Source organism: Pelophylax lessonae (genome assembly GCF_965119305.1).
Source record: "Pelophylax lessonae genome assembly, chromosome: 3".
Classification (NCBI taxonomy): domain Eukaryota; kingdom Metazoa; phylum Chordata; class Amphibia; order Anura; family Ranidae; genus Pelophylax; species Pelophylax lessonae.
The window spans coordinates 366556399-366580059 of record NC_138770.1 but is presented as its reverse complement, the minus strand read 5'-3'; the positions used below and the strand labels follow the sequence as shown (position 1 = coordinate 366580059).

The 23661-nt window shown below is 44.0% G+C and overlaps 1 pseudogene across 1 annotated transcript in view; it reads right to left on the bottom strand.

The window, feature by feature from the left end:
* The window catches only part of LOC309550542, a 53089-nt pseudogene extending 44530 nt beyond the window's left edge, over positions 1-8559 (bottom strand). The window contains exon 1 of the transcript in view: positions 8465-8559. The product of the transcript in view is annotated as an uncharacterized misc_RNA (transcript). The remainder of the gene's footprint in view (positions 1-8464) is intronic.
* Positions 8560-23661: the final 15102 nt, after the last annotated feature.

The window sequence follows — 23661 nt, the reverse complement described above, 5'->3', positions numbered from 1 at the left end:
GTATACAAAGGAGCATGGGGGAGCTCATGACCATAATGAAGACGGTATTGACACAGCCCCAAATGATCCACAATGGCTCAAAAGTGATATGGTCCAGAAATATTTAGACAGAATAAGGGTGGATAAAGCACCTGGACCAGATGGCATCCACCCACGCATCCTAAAAGAACTGAGCGCTGTAATTTCTAAGCCTTTGTTTCTAATTCTTAGGGACTCGTTAAGGACTGGTATAGTACCACTGGATTGGCGTAGAGCCAATGTGGTGCCTATATTTAAAAAGGGATCAAAGTCTTTGCAAAGTAACTATAGACTTGTTAGTTTAACTTCTATAGTCAGGAAGATATTGGAGAGTTTAATAAAAGACCACATAGATGAGTTCTTGCTGGAAAAAAATATTTTAAGCAACAGGCAGCATGGATTCATGAGAGACAGAAGTTGGCAAACAAACCTGATTTCTTTTTATGAGGAGGTAAATAAAACCTTGGACAGAGGGGTGGCTGTGGACGTAGTATACTTGGATTTTGCAAAGGCGTTTGACACAGTTCCCCACACACGGCTAATGTGTAAGGTAAAGTCTACTGGCTTGGAAAGATCAGTTTGTAATTGGATAGAAAATTGGCTAAAGGATAGAATTCAGAGAGTAGTGGTTAATGATTGTTATTCTGAATGGTCTAAAGTTATCAGTGGTGTACCCCAAGTTTAAGTGTTGGGACCCTTACTTTTTAATATCTTTATAAATGATATAGGGTCTGGGATTAAAATTACCATTTCAGTATTTGCAGAAGACACCAAGCGTTGCAATGGAATAACTTCTTTACAGGATGTCTCCAACTTACAAGCTGACCTCAATGCACTGTTTCATTGGGCAACTATGTTGCAAATGAGGTTTAATGTTGATAAATGTAAAGTTATGCACTTGGGGGCTAAGAATATGCATGCATCATACATACTAGGTGGAGTAGAACTGGGGAAATCCATAGCGGAGAAGGATCTGGGTGTTCTGGTAGATCATAAGCTTAATAATAGCATGCAATGCCAAGCTGCTGTTTCCACAGCAAGCAAAGTCCTTTCTTGTATTAACAGAGGCATGGACTCCAGAGAGGGAGATATAATTTTGCCCCTGTACAAATCATTAGTAAGACCTCATCTGGAATATGCAGTTCAGTTTTGGGCACCAGTTCTTAAAAAGGATATCGGGGAACTGGAGAAAGTGCAGAGAAGGGCAACCAAACTGATAAGAGGCATGGAGGACCTCAGCTATGAGCAAAGATTAGAGGAACTGAATTTATTCTCTCTTGAGAAGAGGATATTAAGGGGGGATATGATCAACATGTATAAATACATAAGGGGTCCATATAGTGAACTTGGTGTTGAGTTGTTCACTTTAAGGTCAACACAGAGGACAAGGGGGCACTCTTTACGTCTAGAGGAAAAAAGATATCGTCTCCAAATACGAAAAGGTTTCTTCACCGTAAGAGCTATGAAAATGTGAAATAGACTCCCTCCAGAGGTTGTTCTGGCTAGCTCACTAGATTGCTTTAAAAAAGGTCTGGATTCTTTCCTAGGTGTACGTAATATAATTGGGTATTAAAAATGTATTTAGGTAAAGTTGATCCAGGGAATATCCGATTGCCTCTCGGGGGATCAGGAAGGAATTTTTTTCCCCTGCTGTAGCAAATTGGATCATGCTTTGCTGGGGTTTATTTTCGCCTTCCTCTGGATCAACAGCAGGTATAGGATTGTGTATATGGGATTGTATGGTTGGGTTTTTAATACTATTTTTTGTTTTTTTTTGGTTGAATCGGATGGACTTGTGTATTTTTTCAACCTGACTAACTATGTAGATCCACCTTTCGCTGCAATTACCGCTGCAAGTCTTTTTTTGGTATGTCTCTACCGGATTTCCACATCTAGAGAGTGACATTTTTGCCCATTCTTCTTTGCAAAATACCTCAAGCTCTGTCAGATTGGATTGAGAGCATCTGTGAACAGCAATTATCAAGTCTTGCCACAGATTCTCAATTGGATTTAGGTCTGGATTTTGACTGGGTCATTCTAAAACATATTTATGCTTTGATCTAAACCATTCCATTGTAGCTCTAGTTGTATATTTAGGGTCATTGTTCTGCTGGAAGGTTAATTTCCACCCCAGTCTTAAGTCTTTTGCAGACTCTAACAGGTTTTCTTCTAAGATTGGCCTGTATTTGGCTCCATCCCTCTTCCTATCAACTCTGACCAGCTTTCCTGTCCCTGTTGAAGAAAAGCATCATCACAACCTGATGCTGCCACCACCATGTTTCACAGTGGGGATGGTGTGTTCAGGGTGATGTGCAGTTTTCCAACACACATATCATTTAGCTTTTAGGCCAAAAAGTTCAATTTTGGTCTCATCTGACCAGAGCACCTTCTTCTACATGTTTGCTGTGTCACCCACATTGCTTCTCGCAAGCTGCAAATGGGAATTTGTATGGCTTCTTCCAACAATGACTTTCTTTTTGCCACTCTTCCATAAAGGCCAGATTTGTGGAGTGCACGACTAATAGTTGTCCTGTGGACAGATTCTCCCACCTTAGCTGCGGATCTCTGAAGCTCATTCAGAGTTACCTGGCCTCTTGGCTGCTTCTCTTATTAATGCTCTCCTTGCCTGGCCTGTCAGTTTAGGTGGACGGCCATGTCTTGGTAGGTTTGCAGTTGTGCCATATACTTTCCATTTTTGAATGATGGATTGAACAGTACTCCATGAGACGTTCAAAGCTGAGGATATTATTTTACAACCTAACCCTGCTTTAAAATTCTCCACAACTTTATCCCTGACCTGTATGGTGTGCTCTTTGGCCTTCATGATGCTGTTTGTTTACTAATAGCATGGCATGTGATCAGACATGTCCCTGGGCAGCTCCGGTCTCTCCTTATACAATTCTGCTCCATCCTGGGTCAACCACGACTAAAACAAATATTTTTCACTACCTACCTCATCGGAGAAGGCTCCCGAGCTATTGTAAGTCATTTTGGTGGATGGGCAGGCGGAGGAAACAGCCTCCGTCCAAGATGAGCATTGCCACCCGCACCTGCCAAGATGGCCGCTGCAACAACACTGGGCCCTGCCTCTTCCCCCGCTACCGCTGATCTTTTTGGGGAAGTCCCAGACGCCTCTCTGCCATCTTCTTTGGGTGTCCTGCACCCTCCACCTTTAATTTCCCAAACATCCCTGAGTGCAGATGGTGCAGACGACGGGACAGAGCCCACGCTGTCAATGTACTGGATACCAATAGGGTAAACAATTCAGATCTAATCAGAAAGGTGGATGAACTTAAAATCGATCTTGCTATCATGAGGCAGGACATGCAAAAGATATGTAGCCGGGTCACTGAAACTGACTGGCGCATCAGTGACATTGAGGACACTATTAACCAACTACTGCCTAAAATCAACACTTGTGGTGGGACTATTACAGCCCTTAAAGGATAAAGTGGATGACCTGGAGAATTGCCTTTGCAGAAATAACTTGTCGCTGTTAGGCCTCCCTGAACGGGTGTAGGGTCTGACCTTCCTGGAAAGCTGGCTTGAGCAAGAATTTGGCCACAATCAACTATCCCCATGCTTTGTGATCAAGAGGGCACATTGAGTCCCTGGTCGACCTCTCCCAGAGGGGCATCCTTCCCGCACAATGGTAATTCACCTCCTGAACTACAGTGATCGGGACTCCATTCTCTGTTCTGCCCGTCTGAAGGGAAGTCTCCAGAGAAACAATGCAGTGATGTCACTTTTTTCTGATTACTCCACTACTGTTCGCAACCTGAGAGCCAAATAACAGCATGTCAAGCAGAAGTTGCGGGAGCATTCCATCCAATACTCCATGCTTTTCCCTGTCATCCTCCATGTTACTTATTATGGGCAGGTTCACTTCTTCCAGTCTCCTCAAAATGCCAGGTCCTGGTGGGAATCACTGCCACAACCTCCCCGGGCACCTGCCTGATGGGTGTCGGCCCACAAAGAAAAAGTACAAGTGAGTACAAGACTGAGTTGGCCTGAGCTGCCATAGGGTAAAATGTTAATCCCCTACTTGTTGAACATTGACAGTTCTTTTTTCACTTTGTAGAAAAGGGCCATGTGCCCCATGCATGGTTTATGTTTAGGGTCTAAGCCTGCTCTATTTTTCAGGAGTTGGACAGGGGTGTTGCTACCCTTTTTGGGTGGCTTATGTTTTTTTTGTATATAGTTTTGCTGTTGTATGTGTGAAGTGTGTATGGCTGGTTGATTGTGCGCCTACTGTATATGTCCCCATTATAACACTGTAGACATGTCCGGTTCTGAGGTTGCCTCTATGGACCTTTGATGGCCCTTTTTTCTCCTGCCCTATGGGTCGTAATACATACATTATGTCTGCGATAACTATTTGCTCATGAAATGTACACGAGCTGAACTCAAAGTTTAAAAGGGCTTCAGTCTTTGACCTGATCAAACACCATAAGCCACATTCCTTGTGCCTTCAAGAAACCCATTTAATGGGTTCCAAAATTCTAGTGATAAAAAAGCATTGGGTCTCTCATAGCTACCATTCCTACGTATTAAAATTAAGCCCATGGGGTGTCGGTCTTGATTTGTAAGGGACTACCCTTTTCCTGTCTACAGGTAATCTCTGACCCTAAGGGTCAATATATTATTTTACATGCTGTACTGAATTAGGTACAAATCTCTTCTCTCTGCCAACATGCCCTATGATTGTTGATGATTGTTGCAACCATCTCTGGATAGGCTGAATCCTTTACTATTGGAATCTAAATTGTTTCATACATAGTGTAAAATACGTGGATATGTAGATCTCTGGCGATGGAATTTCCTACCGTGAAAACCTTTTCTTGACAATCAAAATCTTATGGTGCTGTCTCTAGGTTGGACTATGCGTTGGCCACAAAAGATCTTCTACCATTTATTCAATCAAAAGCCTATCTATCCCAAACAGTGTCTGACCACTTCATAGTACAGGTAACTCTGACTTTAGGTCATAGGCCCTCGTTTCTGGTTTGGAGACTCAGTTCTCTCTGAATCTTCTTGCAAGAAATTCATGACTCCATCCTGACTGACATGACTATTTATTGGTCCTCCAACTCTGACTCTGCAGCTACTGAAAAAGTATGGGATCCCTTTAAGGCAGTAGTACGGGGCTCCTACTTATCCCATATCAAACATTATATATATACTGGGCGAGCCACGGAAGAAGGACTTGAAAAAATTTTAGTAGACGCTCGCCCTCGCCACACGGCAAATCTATCCTCTGAATCCTGAGGAATGCTGACTGGTTTAGGAATGCTGCTGGTTTAGGAATGCTGCTGGTTTATAGAGCGCTGCAACTTCATATGATTGATCTAACTAAAAAACAACAACTAAGCCTATCTGCTCGTATACATGAGCAGGGGTGGGGGTGGGGGGATGGAAGGCTTTTTGTGTTCCTTGCTCACACAGACTTTAAGGATAGTTCGATTTCAGAAATCCAACTCCCAGATGGGTCAGTCACGTTAGATCCACACTGATTATCAGCCAGGCATTTCCATCCTTCTATGTTCAGCTTTATGAAGACAAGGTAGATCCTTTGGAAACCAACTTTACAGGGTTTTTCACCTCAATAAACTTCCCCACACTTAGTAATTCCCAGCGACCCCTCTAATATAAGCCTCTAAAGGTGGAGGAGGTGGAGACTGCCATTCGCTCCTTACCATCAAACAAAACTCCAGGCTTGGACAGCCTCCCCTTTGATTGGTGTCAGGCCTATACAGAGGAATTAGCCTCTAGACTCCTTAAGATTTTCTGTGCATCTCTAGAGCAAGGAACACTCCCAGACTCTATGAATGAAACCCTCATAATTGTTCTGCCCAAACCTGGTAAGGACAAATTATTACAAATTACTCGGCTTGGGTGACTACCTGCTTCTGGACTTGACCCTGGCTTGTTCCTGCTCCCACTTCCTCACTCTAGCTGTGCGTTTTTTTCTTGTTTGCTCCAATAAACTGCTTTATTTTACCTGCATCATCATGTAGTTTGGTTTCCTGGCACCCTGACAGTACACAAGGAGCATGAATCCTGACGATGCAGGTGCTCCTAATTTCTCAATCCTGGTTACCAGGCTCGATCAACAAGATCACCTTTTGGGTCAGTTCTCCAAGGCATTGCAGATGTTGCTTGCACGCACAGCACACCTCGATCCTGGTGCTGCTGAGCCGGTGGTTCCTGTTGTTGCACCTGCTGCTGCTCCTGTTGCTGCTCCTGCAGTTGCAGCTGAAATCGCTGTTACCAGGGGGATGACTGGTTCAGCCCCCTTCCTGCAGCACTATGGGGGTGAACCGAGTCAGTGTTGTGGCTTCCTAAACCAAGTGGGCATTTATTTTGAAATGGTTCCCCAGGCGTTTCCTTCTGACAGGTCCAAGGTAGGCTTCCTAATCTCGTTGCTCTCAAGCAGGGCCTTGGCCTGGGCAAATCCCTTATGGGAGAGTATCCTGTGATACTCGATTACCCGAGTTTTGTTGCCTCCTTTTTACTTTCAAAAGATTTTTATTTGTAACATAAAGGAACAGATACATTACAAGCATTATGAACCATGCACAAAAAGCAAATATTTGACATATTGAGCCATACTGAACAGTATACATACAACTCTCGAAAACTTCAACGATTAAGTAAACAGGCGATCTGCACATGTTACACAATGCCAAGGGCGCAGAGGAAAAGTTATACGCCTTGAAATAGAGATCCGGAGAGACCCGCCCAATCCCAAGGAGACCCCTACTAGGGGCTAAGACTGTCCCCTCAGGGTGGATAGGGCATCCCCGGCTCCCCCATAACTCAGCTCTGAGGTAAGAATGAATCACCCTCATAAAAGAGTGCAGTAAAGTTATAATTTTAGCTCAAAAGCTATTGAGTAATATGCAGCCCTAAGAGCCCAGAAGGCTGCCAAAACCGTGAAGGTAGGGAGCAACTAGCGTCTCAAAATCTTTGCATCAAGCATGGCATGCTGAAAAGAAAATGGTGTGGAGAAGAGAAAGAAGAGACACAAGGTGGGAAAGGAATCGAAAGGAGAGTTAAAGAGAATATTAAAAGAAAGCACAGGGGAAAGATCAGTTCATGATAAAGAGGGTGTGATACTAGCACTGAGGAATGAGATCTTAGAGAGAGAAAGTGAGAGGAAGAAGTGTTCCTGACAGGTCCCTAAGAGCAAGAAAGTGCAAACTAGTGCAGTAAAGCATGTAATGGGGTTTTAGTAAACTCAGCCCATGGTTCCCACACCACCTCGAAGAGATGGTGAGTATCCAGGAGTTTGCTAGCTAACAATTCTTGCGACATGATCCAGGAAATTTTTCTTTTAGCGCGCAATATGGAAACAGAAGGTCGCTTCCAAGCGCCGGCTATGGTCATTTTGGCTCCCAGAAGGATGAAGTGAATGAGACGTTTTTAATGTTTGGATGCGCCCGGGGTAGGCATGTTAAGCAGAGCAATCTGTGGTGATTGCACAATTGATAAACCTGTGACTTTCCTGATGATGCTGAATACTTTATTCCAGAAGCCCCTTATTTTGGGGCAGTCCCACCATATATGAACGACAGAGCCCAGGAGGGAGCAACCCCTGAAGCAGAGCGGGGAAGAAGCTGGGTAGAATTTATGAATCCTCTCAGGAACCATATACAATCTGGTGAGGACTTTGACACTTGCCTCAATAAGGGAGACATTCAGTACACCTTTATAAGCCGCAGACATGGCAGAATACCACGACTGTTCCCCCCATTCCTGCGAGAGGTCACCCTCCCATGCTCTGGCGTAACTAGGTTTTTGGTTGTTATCGGCAAGGGACCCATAGATCGCAGAGATGCCACCCCTCTGCTCCATGACATTACCACACCATGCCTCATATGGTGTTACCCTAGGAGGAATGACGTTGGATTTCCAGATGTAAGAAAGGAAATGGGAAATTTGTTGAAAGCGGAAGAGTTCAGTATCTGGCATTTTGAGTTTAGATTTGCAGTACGAAAGGGAGATCGGGCCCGATCCTGTAAAGAAGTGTCCTATTCTGTACAACCCCTTATCCAGCCACCATTTAAATGCGGTAATATTCTGGCCTGGAGGGAAATTGTGGTTTTGGAACAAGAGAGCCAGGGGTCGTATGGGGGAGGTGATTTCAGGTTTACCCCGGAGCCTATCCCAGAGAGAGAACGAATGTGAGAGAGTAGGTGCTAGAATTGCTGGACGATACTTTGCTTGACACCACATCAGGTAGTCTAGCGTATGGAGAGGGACCGCTTGGCCTTCCATATTGACCCAGTCAGGTTTTACCCCACGAGAATATATAACTGATAACTGCGTCAACTGTGCTGCTTGGTAGTACCACCTCAGATTAGGAAGTCCTAGTCCTCCCTGTGTTCTAGTTCTGAATAAGATATCCTTAGAAAATCTGTAGCTTTTTGAGCCCCAAACTAACCTGAGAATTTGAGACTGGAACTTACGAAGATGAGTGCCATTGACGGGAACAGGGAGTGATCTAAAGTAATACAGGATACGGGGTAAAAGAGTCATCTTGACCGCATGCACCCTACCTATCCAAGAGATAGGTAAGTGTGACCAGGTGCGGAGGTCTGATTCTAGTTTAGAGTAGAGTGGGGGATAGTTGGCCTTATATAGTTGGTCTGTTTTCTTTGTTAGGGTGATTCCCAAGTAAGGTATAGACTGTTCGCTCCATGTGAATGGAAAATGATCTTTCAGGTTAGCTATCACCGAGGGGGGCATGTTTATGTTCAGAGCCATCGATTTGGCCATATTCACTTGTAGTCCGGAAATAGTTCCGAACAATGTTAAAAGCCTACCAACATTGGGGAGGGAAATCAGCGGGGACGTGATAAATAAGAGTAAATCATCTGCGAACAAAGCGCATTTGTGAGTGCCCTGGGCGCAGTGAACTCCATGAATGTTAGTGTCATTTCTGATAGCTACGGCTAGTGTTTAAATTGCAATTGCAAAGAGGAGGGGGGAGAGGGGACAGCCCTGGCGGGTACCTCTTGATATCTGGAAAGAGTCTGAATAACAGCCTTGGAATTTGACTTTAGCGTTGGGGTTGGAGTATAGCGCTTTCAAAATATTAACAAAATGTGTTCCAAAACCCCAAGTGTCCAAGATAGAGAACAAGTACGACCAAGAAATGGAGTCAAAGGCTTTCTGCAGATCAATAGAAAGGAGAATACCCTCCTGGGGCAGACCCCCGTCCCATCCTGATTGCAACAATGAGATAACATCAATAGCGCGTCGAATTTGATCGGGTCCTTGCCTGCCCGGGATAAATCCTACCTGGTCTTTATGGATATATTGGGTAATGAAGGAGGAAAGTCTGTTAGCCAGTATCTTTGTCAGTATTTTGAGGTCATTATTTATAAGCGAAATCGGTCTATAATTACTAACCTCGCTAGAATCTTTGCCAGGCTTGGGTATTACCGTAATAAATGCCGCATTGAGGGAGGAATCTAGTTGTGGGTTTGTGCGAAGATCATTGAATAGCCTTGCTAGGTAGGGGGCCAGGATCGAACCGAAGGATTTATAGTACGGGATCGAAAAGCCATCTGGGCCAGGTGCGGAGCTACTCTTAAGGTCTTTAATGACTAGTTCTATTTCTTCTGCCGATATAGGATCATCCAATAGTGCACGATGGCCATCAGTTAGTTTAGGGAGAGGAATAGAGGCTAGAAACGAGTGGAGTTGAGAGTGGGGTGGGTCAGGAGCCTTGCTGTAAAGATCAGTGTAAAAGTCTTTAAAGGCCTTCGTTATATTCTGGGGATTGCGAGTACCAGTACCATTCGGGAGTTTCACTAGAGGGGGAGCTTGCAGCCGCGGTTTGGGCGAGAGGGTGGAAGCCAAACGTGAACCAATTTTATCTCTTTGGAAATAGAAACGCGCTCCCGACCAACGGAGGTGTTTATCAGCTTTGCCCGTCAACGCCAAATTAAGTTGAGTTCTAACCGAGTCCAGCTCCGCTATGGGAACTGAGGTAGGATTGCTTTTATGACGCCGTTTAAGTGCCAGGAATTCTAATTCTAGACGTGTCAGGTCGAGGCGTCTCTCCTTGTGTATCTGAGAGGAAATGCGGATAATGGCTCCCCTAATGGTGGCCTTGTGGGCCGCCCATAGAATGCCCGGAGATGTGTCCCCCATGTCATTAATGGAGAAGTATTCCCTGATCTCTTTTTCAATTTGTGATTTACTGGTTGGGTCTTTAAGGAGGGATTCGTTTAGCTTCCAATTATTATGTAATGGATGGGTATGAGGGCTCTGCAGAAGTAATGTGACCAATGCGTGGTCAGACCAAACGGAGTCCCTAATGAAGGATTTCAAAGCCAAAGGCGTGAGGTGTGCAGGGAGTAAAATATGATCAATTCTGGAAAAGGAATGATGTGGTGTTGAATAAAAAGTGTAGTCTTTGTGGGTGGGGTTTAGTTCTCACCAAATATCGATCAAGCCTTGGTCATGTATGAGCTTGGCCACCAGAGTACTACATTTAGTGGGACGAACCGCTTGGGATCCCAGTGGCCTCTTTTTATCTACTCCAGTGTCAAAAGCGACATTGGAGTCGCCCCCCCCAAATCACAGAGCCCTCAAGCATAGGTTGCAATGTGTGGAAAAGCTGCGAGAAAAACAAGCCCTGTGCTTTGTTAGGAGCATAGTATGATATCAAGGTGAAGACGTGATCATCAATGGCACCCTTTACTAGAATAAACCGTCCCTCTGGGTCTCTGTGTTCCATTATGGGGGAAAATTTGCACCTATGGGAGAAGGCGATAGCCACTCCCTTAGTCTTGCCTTCTGCATTGGCCAGAAAAAACAAGGGAAATTTAGAGTGGATAAATTTGGGGTTGTACGAGCTAGGAAAGTGAGTTTCTTGGAGGAGAATTACATCAAGTTTTTGGTTATGATAATATTGAAACGCTTTTCTGCGCTTTACAGGAGAGTTAAGGCCCTGAACATTATGTGTCCCTATCTTTAAGATAGGGGGTAGTGTAAGGGAGTCAGCCATGGAGCAGAGGGGTGAGGAACCCACGCGACCATAAGTCACCTACTTGAAACAATTGAATGTCAGGCATCCCGCGAAGTTCCACAGGAGAGTCGGGGCTTATTGCAGCATCTCGTGGTTGTGACCTGTCAGGAAAACTGAAAAAAAGAGAGACATGAGAGAAAAGAAGAGCGAAGAAAGATAGATAGAGAAAAAAACAAAAAAAATTACGCCTCCAGGGGGGCAAGGGGGATGATTCCATTGCCACCCTAGGGAAGAATGTACCCAAAAAAAATCCTCCCAGCAAGGGGAGGGGTTCCACCCAGGGAGACGGAACAAACCTAGACTCCGAGGTAGGAAAAGGCATCAGCTCCGGCTGAAGCGCCCCATAACAATAATCATTATAAACAACATTTCAGATGTGTAATCTGAAAAATTACAACCGCCATCAATATCATAAGAAAAACGGCAAAATTGGGGGGGGGGGGTCAGGAGGGCGGGAAGGGGGTTTACAACCCTGGGGAGGGGATTAGCATGGTGGGCAATCATGGAATCAAAGCCCACAAGAAAAAAAAAAAAACAGTTTGCAAATCAAAGTTCAGGGCAGAGTCTGGAGGAGGACCTCCAATCAATAAAAGTTGAAATCTTGGCAACTTTGGGATTCAGCAAAAACCAAAAGTCTAAAGGATGTGAGAAACCATCACATGGGCCAGGAGAGTCTTTCAACTGGGATGGTTGGAATCTTTGGATCGCTTGGTCTTTGGCTTCTGCCAGAGGGGTGTCAGCGGGCTGGTCGGCATCTGGCGTTTCGCTGTCGTATTGGGTGATTCTGGTGGTCGTGAGGAGGGGGTCCTGGATATGAGTCCCAAGTATAGAAGCAATCGTTCCCCCTCTGGGAGGGTAGCAAAGGCATAAGTCTTATTCTTGAAGGCGAATTTCAGTTTAAATGGAAACAGCCACCAGTATTTGATTTCTTTCTGGGTCAGAACAGAGAGAAGGGGGTTTAAAGCTCTGCGTTTCTGAATCGTATATGATGAGAGGTCTGCAAATATTTGGATTGGTTGTTCCTGGAATGTAAGATTGGATGAGGCTCTGGCACGTTTCATTACTTCCTCTTTCACAGAAAAATAATGAGGTTTGACCACTATGTCTCTGGGAAGTCCGTCAGATCTGGGGGGACCTAGGGCCCTGTGAGCTCTATCCAGTTCCAGCTTATGCTGAGGTAATTCTGGAATCAGGTTTTTGATGAGAGAATGCACTATCTCTGTGGTATCAGTGAATTTTTCAGGGATCCCCCTTATCCGAAAGTTATAGCGACGTGTTCTGTTCTCCAGGTCATCAATCTTTGACATTGCAGAGTCCAGCTGATCATGCAGAGTTTGAATAAGATCAGTATTTTGGGTGGTCCTGGCGACCGTTTGATCAAGTTTGGATTCAATTGCTTCAATCCTGGATCCTAGATTATGTAAATCAGCCTTTATCTCTCCTGTAATTTTTGCAGCAGTGACAGAAAGCCCCCTATCCAGCAGCTCAGAGAATTTTACAAATAGAGTGGCTATGTCAAGTTGAGCTGAGGTGACAAGATCCCTGAGGGAGCCATGGGGATTGCAGGCCTCCATAGGGGATAGCAGGAGATCATCCAGTGTGTGCCCTATTAGGGATTCCGTGGATGCTGGGGACGGATGGGGTGAGGAGAAAGTGTCCCCTGGGGGTCCCTGGGCAGTAGGGAACAGCTGTGGGTCCAAGATATGTGGGGGGGAGCCCTGCTGAGAATCGGATGGCCGAGGGGGCTGTGGAGCGGCCGCCATCTTGGGCAGGTAGGCCTCAAACTAGAAAGTACTGTCCGGGCCGATCCGGGCTGTAATAATGGTACCTGCGGGGTCCGGGAGGTGTCCGGGGATGAGAGAGAGGTGCAGGGATACGTTGCTGCTCAGGATGGCTGCTGATCCCGCTGGATGGTGTGCTAAACACGATGCTGTCGGATCAGGGCGGGTAGGCCTCAAAACTGAAAGAGCTTTCCGGGCCGATCCGGGCGGAAATACTGATGCCTGCGGGGTCCGGGAGTTGTCCGGGGATGAGGACGAGGTGCCGGTCCACTTTGCGGAGCAGGATGGCTGCGGATGCTGCTGGATGGGGCAGGATGCAGCCGAATCAGTGCAGAGCTCCCAGTCTAAGCAGCCATTTCGGAGCCCCGCCTGCTGCCACTAGGTCTGTTGCCTCCTTTTTATAGGGTATTCGATGTGCCTGCTCACCCTGCCTCTGTTGCTAAGCTGCTCCTGTCCATTCAGCAGGGTATACAAACCATTGCCGAGTATGCCATCAAATTCCGTACCCGGGTAGCAGAGGTGGGCTGGAATAATGATGCTCTGGTGGCTGTCTTCTCTCATGATCTCTCAGATGCATTGAAGGACGAGATTGCGGCCAAGGAACTTCCTGACGAGCTCGAGGCTCTCATTTCCTTCCTGATTTTGATCGATGCCAGGCTCAGGGAGAAACCATAGTTTAAGGAGCGTCTGGAGAGCCCTCCTACCAGATTGGCTCCTACGTTTTCTTTCCCACCCATTTCTCCCTCACCTCCCACTCCTCCTGAAGATGGTGCATCTGGCTGTGAACCCATGCAGCTGGTGTTCACTCGCCTTTCAAAAGCTGAGCAGACCTTTAGGAGGAGGGAGGGCTGGTGCCTGTACTGCGGTCTTGGTGGGCATTTCCTGTAATCTTGTCCAATCCGTGCGTTTTCTTTCCCACTCCTTTCTTCCTCAGTTTCCTATCCTCCTGAAGATGGTGCGTCTGGCTGTGAACCCATGCAGCTGGTGTTCACTCACCTTTCAAAGGCTGAGCAGACCTTTAGGAGGAGGGAGGGCTGGTGCCTGTACTGCGATCTTGGTGGGCATTTCCTGACATCTTGTCCAACCTGTCCAGGAAACACTCACACCTAAGGTCCTGTCAGGGGAAGATCTTAGGTGGAATTTCCTCGTCCCCAGTTTCCCGTAAAGATAAACTGCTAATCACAGTTGTCCTCTCCTAGGCAGCGGTTCAGTGGTAGATGTTGGTAGACTCTGGTGCTGGCGGTTTTTTTATTGACAGTACGTTTGCTACTGCAAAATTCCACCCCCTTGCAGCCTCGTATTTCTCGACTAATTATCGAGGCGATTCATGGCAGACCCCTGCAACCGGCACAGGTTACCCACTATTGCGGTTGATATGTTGATAGGAGCTGTTCACAGGGAGTCGACCTGTTTCCAAGTTATTTCGTCCCCGCACTTCTCCTTTGTTTTGGGGTACCCTTGGCTTCAGAAACACAATTCGACCTTTGATTGGCAGTCGGTCGAGATCCTCTCTTGGTCTCCACAGTGTGGCACTGTTTTTTTCCGTGGGCCTGTTAAGGTACTTTGTACCTCCTCCGATTCAGTGTTGCCTACTGAATATCATGATTATCAAGATGTATTTGACAAGGTGCGTGCTGGCACTCTTCCTCCTCATCATCTGTACGATTGTGCCATAGATTTGCAATCCTGTGCCATTTCCCCTCGTGACAGGGTTTATCTCCTCTCGGTTGCGGAGAATAAGGCCATGGAGGATTACGTTGCGAATGCACTTGCCTGGGGGCACATTCACAATTCCACTTCTCCAGCGGGTGCCGGGTTTTTTTTCGTAAAGAAAAAGGGGGGTGAGTCTAGACCTTGCATTGATTATAGGGGCTTCAATCGCATCACGGACAGGAATGCATACCCGATTCCGTTGATTACTGAATTGTTGGACCGCCTCAAGGGAGCAACGGTCTTTACCAAGCTTGACCTAAGGGCCCTGTATAACCTCGTAAGGATCAAAAAGGGCGACGAGTGGAAGACATTTAATTTAAGGCATTTAATACCAGAACTGGTCATTATGAATCTCTGGTGATGCACTTTGGCTTATGCAATGTGCCCGCTGTCTTCCAGGAGTTAATCAATCATGTCTTTCGTGATATGTTGCAGCAATGCGTGGTAGTCTATTTGGACGACATCTTGACTTACTCGGACTCCATTGAATCACACTACCTGGATGTCAGACGGGTGCTGCAATGGTTACATGAGAATGGGCTTTTCTGTATGCTTGAGAAATGTGAATTCCACCTGTCTCAGGTTACCTTCCTGGGCTACAAAAAAAATGGCCCCTGCCACCACCTATAACTGGCCAACATAGCAAAGAGTACATGGAAGGGCAACGCATGTGAAACAAAAACAGAAAATTCCCAGCTCAATTCACCAACCAGTTTGCTGACCAACCAAATTAACCTGTCTAACAGTATGCATTAAAAACAGGGGTTTAGTTAGCACATGTTTGCAAACGCATGTGTAAGCTGCAGGGCCACTTCAGGGCACCCTGTATTACCTGCAGTCCTTACTCCTGTAAATTTAAATTTACAGGAGTTAGGACTGCAGGTAATACAGAGTGCCCTGAAGTGGCCCTGCAGCTTACACATGCATTTTGAAAATGTGTGCTAACTAAACCCCTGTTTTTAGTGTATACTGTTAGACAGGTTAATTCTGTTGGTCAGCAAATTGGTTGGTGAATTAAGCTGGGAATGTTTCTGTTTTTGTCTCACCTACCTTCTTGGGCTACATGATTTCTCCATGGGCCCTCAGGAGGTTCCGGCTGTTCTACAATGGCCTCGCCCTTGTGGTCTCTGTTACATTCAGCGTTTGCTTGGGTTTGCCAACTACTATTGGAAATTTATCAGGAACTCTTCCTCTTTGGCCAAACCTATCTCAGATCTGACCAAGAAGGTCAATGATTCCCACAATTGGACGCCTGCTGCCATCCAAGCTTTCGAGGCCCTCAAGTCTGCTTTCGCTTCGGCTACTATTCTTTCTCATCCCAATCCTGGTTTGCCCTTTGTCCTAGAGGTGGATGCGTCTGAGACGGGAGTAGGCGTCCTCCTGTGTCAGCATCAGACACCTGATGGACCCTTACTTCCTTGTGTGTTCTTCTCCAAAAAGCTGTCTCCAGCTGAATGCAATTACAAGATTTGAGACAGAGAGCTCTTGGCCATTATCCTTTGGTTCCAGTTCTCATTCTCACCAATCATAGGAACCTGACGTATCTCTCAGAGGCCAAGAGGCTCACACCCCATCAGGCCAGATGGGCCTTATTCTTGTCTCGTTTTAACTATGTGGTCTCCTATTTGCCCAGCTCCAAGAATTTAAGGGCTGATACCTTGTCTAGTCAGTATTCTGCGTTGTCCAGGGAGGACTCCGTGCCGACACTGGTCATACATTCAGATCATATCTTGGCTGCCATCCGCACCAACTTAACCTCTCCTCTTTATCCTCTTCATCAGACTGTTGTGCACGTACCACAATTCCAAGACTGCCAGTCATCCTGGTAAGAACCAGATGTCCTGGGCTATTTCCCATCAGTTCTGGTGGCCATCTCTCCACACTGACGTTGCTGCATATTTGGCTGCTTGTTTAGTCTGTGCCCAGAACAAATCTCCTTGGCACCTTCCCTTGAGCCTACTGCATCCCATTCCCAATGGGTGGGGAGAATTCCTGGTCTCTCCTGGCCATGGATTTTATTGTGGAACTTCCCTCATCTACATGGTTATCCTTATGGTTGTCCAAAATGTGCTACTGTGTTCTGTTTAAGCGACTGCCTACCACTCAGGAGCTTGCCTCTGTGTTTGCCAGGGAGGTCTTCTGTTTACACGGGTTGTCTAAGGAGATTGTCTCGGCCCGTGGGAGCCAGTTTGTCTCCAGGTTCTGGTGTACCTTTTGCTCCCAGTTGGGCATTGCATTCTTCTTCCCCTCAGCCTACCATCCACAGTCCAATGGTGCCGCTGAGAGTTCCATCAAGCTCTGGAGCAATTTCTCTGACCATCAGGACAATTGGGTTGATCTGCTACTATGTATAGAAAAGGGGGGGGGTAAATCCGCGCTAAGGATAGAATTAACAGGCTGCTGCCTACCTCCAAAGTATACCTAAAAAAGGTATACGAAAAATAAAAAGGGAGGGGGATGAGGTAGATGGCGCTGCCTAAAATTTATAAATAACAGTGGTATATCTGAGCAAAGTCAGGTGTAGCAAAGCACTTAGGCAAAAAAATACAAATATCACACTAATTCATAACATAGGGTAAATATTCAATAAATAAATACGTGAAAGTGCCAAAATAGGGCAAATTAGTGATATAATGTAAAGATAATGGAATATGGGGGGGGGGGGGGGCAGTGTACCAATATAGATAAGTGAAACAGGTACAATAAAAGCTGAATAAAAAAGTGACAGAGGGCACTTAAGTGCAATGTGCAATGAGGTATTGGAATAATAAATAAATAATATTAGATCAATAAATATATAAAAATTATATCCAAAGTGTAACATGATTTCCACTGGTAATATGAATTTATATCAAGGGTGCAAAGTGATCTCCACAGGTAATAATAGGTGCAATATCAATTTAGCTGAAAATCCAATAAAGTGGCTAGTGCTATAGGGACCAAGTGCACTTCACTATAGTTAAAACTGGATTAGTGAGTGACTATGGTGGTGAATACAATAATGGCTAAAAGTCCATTGGGTGATAATCGGTGTTGGTTCAAGAATTGAGCAGATCTTGGGGTGATCCTCTCCAGATGTGCAGGATCTGCTCCCCTCTCAGTAAAGACTGCACTCACCACAACACTGTACCCCTACAGGGGTGGAAGGTGTTGTACCCCCCTGGGGTGTAATCCTGTTTAGGCAGAGAGCCCTACGATCAGTGTTTCAGGTCATCTGGTTTAAACATCATTCCAGAACACAATCAGATGGTAATACTCGATTTGGCTCCAAGGGGCATCGGTACAGGATCAATAGAATAGGGGGATCCAGACCATAGATGAAAGGAGAGCCTAGGATCTTTCCAATCGGCTAAAATTCCATAACAGTTCTCCCCCAGGGGGATGCAAACATTTTGGCAAAAAATCTTGCTCTCAGATTGCAGAAAGTTATCCCATCACTTGTACAATCTGACCAATCAGGTTCTATGCCTGGAAGGAGCACTTTTGACAATATTTGCAGGTTATTTCTACATATCCATAATGCATCTGTTATGAAACATAGAGGACTAGTACTTTCACTGGATGTGTTTAAAGCATTTGATACTGTTCGTTGGTCCTTCCTATGGAAAAATATGTCGCAGATAGACTTTGGTCCGCACTATGTCCAATGGGTTCGTCTACTATACGCCGATCCAAGGGCCAGATTATGCACCAACGAGGATGTCTCTTGCCATTTTCCTTACAGAGAGGCACAAGGCAGGGATGCCCCCTCTCTCTACTTCTATTGGCACTAGCTATCGAGCCCTTAGCTCTGGCAGTGCATCAGACGTCTGAGATTGGGGGCCTCTGTTACAGTCCACTGAAGGAAAAGATCTCTCTCTACGTGGACAATGCCCTTGTTTACATCAATGGTAAGAAGAGTTCCTTTAATAATCTAATGCAGGTGGTGGAAGAGTTTGGGTCTGCGGCTCGGTTGGGAAAAATCTCAGGCCTTCCCTATTGGCCTCCCTTTGCCTGATGACTATTTGCAGTGATCTAACATACAAACAACCCAATCTTTTAGGTATTTGGGTATTCAAATTCATAGTGAACTTTCCAAATACGAAAATCTAAACATTACTTTTATAGTTAAGCAGATGCTGGACAAACTTCATACTTTGTCTGCATTGCCTTTGAACCTAATTGAGATTGAATTAATATTTTTAAAGATTATTTTTTGCCAAAATTCTTAAATTGTTTTAAAATAGCTTTCATTTTTTTTCCCCCAAAAAGCTTTTTTTTAACTATTGAATCCACCCTGGCTTCTTTCCTATGGAATGGTACTCAACCAGGTATTGCTAAGTCCTCCCTGCACCTAAATATCTTCTGCTTTGGCTCGCCATTCGGACGCAGTTTGGAACCTTGACCCTAGAGCTCTGTGAGTGTCCAATAGAAGACTTACTATCTTATGCAGAACTTACCAAACTGGTAACAACTTTTTTTAAGCGTCTTCAATTTGCTGGGCTGACCCTTTCCAGAATTCTCATCGCAAATGGCTACTGTTACTGCCTGAACTTTCTGAGGAGGGTTGGGAAAAAGCTACTGAGGTTTGCTTTCAAGATGTAATATAGCACTAAAGATCTATTTATTCAGTTTAAGTTTATCCATCACTTACACTATACCCCAGCTAAACTGACTCATATGGGATTAGGTTCAGCTGCTGTTTGTCAACAAGGCCTATAGCAACAAAAATACCATCCTCACTGCGAAGTATGGTGGTGGCTCACTGACGTTTTGGGGGTGTGGGCTCTAAAAGCACTGGGAATCTTGTGAAAATTGATGGTACGATGAATGTAGCATGGTATCAGAAAATACTGGCATACAATTTGCATTATTCTGCATTAAAGCTTTGCTCTTGGACTTTCTAGCATAAAAATTACCCTAAGTACAAGGGCATGTTGACCCTCCAGTGGTTACAGCAGTACAGTTACCTTAATATCACTGAGGAGAGATTCTAGGGAGATATCAAATGTGCAGTTAATGTAAGAAGACCAAAGACTTTGCATGACCTGGAGGCATTTTGGCAAGACGAATGGAAAGGTATACCACCTGCAAGAATTCGGGGACCTCATAGACAACTATTACAAAAGACTGCACGCTGTCATTGATGCTAAAGGGGGCAATATACAGTATCAAGAACTGAGGGTATGCAAACTTTTGAACAGGGGTCATTTCATTTACTTAATTGCTGCCTTGTTTTTTTTTCATGATTATGTGATTCTTTTATGACCTACAGTTAAATATGAATTCCATAGGAAATAAAATAAATGTGTTTTGCCTGCTCATGTTTTCTTTAAAAATGGTACATACTGTATATTCACAATTCTCCAAGGGTATGCAAAATGTTCACAACAACTATATGTTGTTCATATCTCACTTCATATCACTTGTTTAGTTAAATTACAACATAGGGCCTGCAAATTTCATTAAAAACATCAAGAAGAAAATTTCTTATTCCCTGTTATGGAACGTGTCCCCCAGGCTAAGTTTCACATAAAAAGGATGTAGAATGGGATAGAATATTTACCACTAGCAAAATCCACCACTGATTCCCTACAAACCTCTCAATGCAGGGGCGTAACTACAGGGGTTGCAGGGGTTGCAATCGCTACCGGGCCCCATGCTCCAGGGGGCCCGGTAGCAAACCAGTGGGTGAACTTCTAGGATCTCAAAGGTCACACTTGCGACCTGGCCCTGGCATTTCACCACTGTGGGGAGGCCCCAAGATTGCAGGAAGGGGCCCACTGCAGAACTTGTGAAAGGATCCTGATGCGGGACCATAATAAAAGGCCATGCAATGAGATTAAAGAGCCCCAGGATTAGTGGGAAGAGCCCCGGGCTTGAAGGGAAGGGCCCCGGCCAGGGGTCTGGGGGGCCCTTCATGGTTTCTTGCATCGGGGCCCTGAAGGTTCTAGTTACGCCTCTGTCTCAATGTATAATCAGCACTGGGGAGAACCAGTGCACCCCTTAAAAACAGAACCCTTGACCTCTACTCCTGGCTAGCAAGCCTTATCTTGTGCTACCATTGTCCAATATAGAGTGAGCTCTACTAAATGTAACTCAAAGAATATATAGTCAAATACAATGAAAATAGTGTTACTAAGAAAGAGAAAAAAACCAAACAGGACTTCCTTTCAAACAAGAAGCATATAAATGGGAAGTGAGGACGCAACACTTTATTCACAAAATATTAGGTTATGTCACTGACAAGTTTGCACATGGGATCAAAAAATTAATTTAGAACACAAGGTCAGGTAAAGGGACTGTGTGTTCACATTTCCCTACAGCCACTAAAAGGCAAGTACTATCACCAGAGAGCACATAGAAGATAGGGAAACCATGCTAAAAGCATTTGAGAAATGCACACTCTCAGCACAAATCATACTGAGTTTCCCCTCCCTTAATTGGGTGCCGTTCGCAAAAAAATCACTTGCTTTTTAATACACAAAGATACAAAACAAATGTACATCACAGAGACACAAAAAGAAAGTGTTAAGGGGGATAGAACAATATGTGGTCAAGAAAATTAAAGGATTCTTTGGGCATTGTCATTCTCTCATCTTATGCAGTTGTTCATAATCTGATCAATTCAGGGCTGAATTATTATCTTCAACAAAATGTTAATTGTTTGAGCTTTTTAAAAACTTCCATTTATTTGTGAAGAAACTTAATTTATAATGTATTCATGAAAGAAAACAACATGCACAATTACAGTTGTCTGCATCTGAGGATTACAATAACTTTACAAGACAGAATTTTTGAATCCTAGTAGAATCAGACACATCTTCAAAGGCAGACATAGGACTAGAAAAGCAATATATGTTTAATGTTTATCCAAAAATCAATATGTTTCCACCCTTCTACACTAACTCAAATTTGGCATGCTTTGTACATGAAGTTACATTTGAGTTTGAAAAGTTGAGTTTAAATCAAAATTAAAAAAATAATATAGATAGATTATTAGCTGAGTTGAATAAGCCATTAAATAATGATAGTGTGATAACAGGGATATTTAATTATGCAGTGTGAACCTTATTAAGATATGTGTGAAAAATGTCTTATATAATGATAAATGGTATTAAAAAACAAAATACCTGAAAACTAGTTATAGCATTCCAAATGAAATTTCAGCAATGAATAAAAGAGGGGAGCATGACTTATCAATGCTATGTGCATCCATAGCCCAGCTCAGGAGTGCACACACATGGGGGGGCCTTCTTTGCACCCAACTTGTTATAGAGAGCACCCAAAGGAGGGAGAAGCTGACAACATCAGCTGGAGACTGCCAGAAGAGGAGGAAAGGGACCATTCTGTGTAATATCATTGCACAGAACATTTAAGTATTGCCTCTAATTTTATTTAAAAATTCAATTACATTTAAATGTAGTATCTCACCAATTGGTTAGTATTTAAGCCAGCACTTACTGTTACAGTAAGTATATAGATGGCTAGAGGCAAAGATCATGAAAGTTGCCCATATAGTTGTAGAAACAAAAATACCCCCAGGTAGATGGGACTTTAAAAGCAACTTAAAAAGTGAACTGCGCATGTTAAAATAACAATAGTTTATTTACAACATAGTTAAATATACATAAAATTTACAAAAAGGCTGTATTTGTACACATGTTCAACAAACAATGTTCAATGGTGTATAGCAATGTTTGCATCACAATCCTCCTGGTCCCACTATGATAGTCATATTTTGCTGTATGAAATACAGTGGGGAAGCAGAACGCGTTTCCAAAAGTTCATTAGGGGGAAGTGTACAGAGGTATGTGTACCAATTTATGACTTCAAATAAGCAGTATACTGTACAGCCATTACAATGTTAAAATGGGCGATTAGATGCCATTCCAGACCCTCAGGATCACCATCACCGCTCGTGCCAAGGCAGGGCTTGCAAAAGCCCGCAGGCGTGCAGAAATTCGCCCAGAAGGGTCAATGCAGAGTCAAAGTGGAGAAGCACAGAGATTTCCACGGTCCTGGGGGTGTGGAGTAGTTGCATTGAAGGGCGTTTGTTACAGTAATAAAAATGTTGTAATTGTGATATATACCCATTTTGCAGATTGCTCTTTAACAATTTCAGCTCTCATATCTGTATAACTTACATGGGTTGCAGCATGTTTTACATTTCTGCTGTGGGCCTGTTTATTTGGTATTATAATATTAAAATAAAAAAACATATTACTTTTTTGTGACAAACACTTTTGGCAATTTGGCTATTGTCTTCCAAAAAATATTTAATGCAATATCTAGAGAATAAAAACTAAAGGGGAAGGGAAATGGCGCTGCCTGGAAAAAGGGGGGAAAATATAATAGATATGTGTTGACTGATAGTGCGACTCTATTAATGGTATAAATCAATAGACATGTAATACAAATCAATAAAATTATAAACCATAAACTCTGATTCATACATATAAAATTGACCAATATAAATCAATAAATATAAACAATAAATATAAACATGTACTCTAAGCATTCCATACATGTATAGATAAAGTGATTGAGTGATGTGATCTAGGCCCAGTGGCTGGCCTAGTAAGGTGACTGAGTGATAAATAATGCAATCGAATAAATATTGATCACATAACATATATATAAATAAATATAAATTGTGCTGATAAAGGATAAATCCAAAAATCAATGTGATATATAATAGAATAGTGGCTGGTGCTCTGTGCAGTTGGAAGTTGAAAACCTAGATAATTATAAAGTGACCAGTGCTAGGTGGGGGTTAAAGAGTGTAAAAACTTGTATACAGTAACTGTAAAAAATTAAAGGTGACCAGTGCAAATGACCATTAGTGATTTCATATGACAAAGGTATTGATAAATATATTGCACAATGTAATCCCAGGTATTATGTGTATCAGAAATAATAGTCTGTATTTAAAAGTGGAGAAATCTTCAAATGGTGCTCCAGCTTAATTGCGTGCAATAGGCGTGCCAAAAAACGGTGGGTGCTCAAAGTGGCTCTAATTAAGAGTGCACTCACCAGAGTGCCTAACCCCACACAGGGGTGTTAGGCATGGGTTAAATAACTGTAACCACAGTATGGGATGGTTCTCCAGGAGGTCCCAAGTGA